Source organism: Guillardia theta (genome assembly GCF_000315625.1).
Source record: "Guillardia theta CCMP2712 unplaced genomic scaffold GUITHscaffold_54, whole genome shotgun sequence".
Taxonomy (NCBI): Eukaryota; class Cryptophyceae; order Pyrenomonadales; family Geminigeraceae; genus Guillardia; species Guillardia theta.
The window spans coordinates 423,204-424,103 of NW_005434620.1; positions in this window are offsets into that span (position 1 = coordinate 423,204).

The following is a 900-nucleotide window of genomic DNA, read 5'->3' on the forward strand; positions in this document are numbered from 1 at the left end:
CCTCCTACCCTCCTCCTCCTCCTCCTCCTCCTCCTCCTCCTCCTCCTCCTCCTCCTCCTCCTCCTCCTCCTCCTCCTCCTCCTCCTCCTCCTCCTCCTCCTCCTCCTCCTCCTCCTCCTCCTCCTCCTCCTCCTCCTCCTCCTCCTCCTCCTCCTCCTCCTCCTCCTCCTCCTCCTCCTCCTCCTCCTCCTCCTCCTCCTCTCTCCTCCTCCTCTCCTCCCCATTGTCTCTTTATTCCTCACAGTCTCTTGTTACAGATGTTACAATCCTCCAACTGTCCCTTGCAGATCTTTCCACCTGTCCTCCCTGCTTCAGTTTCCCACCTCCTCCAGCTGACTCCCAGCTAACTCCCAGCTCCTCCTTCCCACCTGTCAGCGTCGTCTCCTCCCATTCCCCACCAGACCCGGTCGCAGTGTTCTGCTGGAAGTCAGCTGGAGTCGATTCTGTGGCTGCTTTACCTGCAGGCAGATGCTGCTGCTGTTCTGCGCCCACACGCCCAGGCGGTTGCGCTGGACTCTTGAGCAGATGACTTTCACCCTTCCCTGTGAGTGAAGAGGAGCAGGAGGAGGAGCAGGAGCAGGAGCAGGAGCAGGAGCAAGTGTATGAGTCAGGTAGTGCCTGGTTAAGAACGCAGAAGGCAGGAGGAAGCGGTGAAGGGACAGGTGAAGAGAGCAAGGATTATGATGAAGCATGAAGAGGAGAAGAATGAAGACATGAAGAAGAGATCAAAGTGAACGAGGACGAGGACGAGGACGAGTACAAGGAGCACGGACGAGGACCAGGACCAGGACCAGGACCAGGACCAGGACCAGGACCAGGACCAGGACCAGGATCAGGACCAGGACCAGGACCAGGACCAGGACCAGGACTAGGACCAGGATGAGGACGAGGACGAGGACG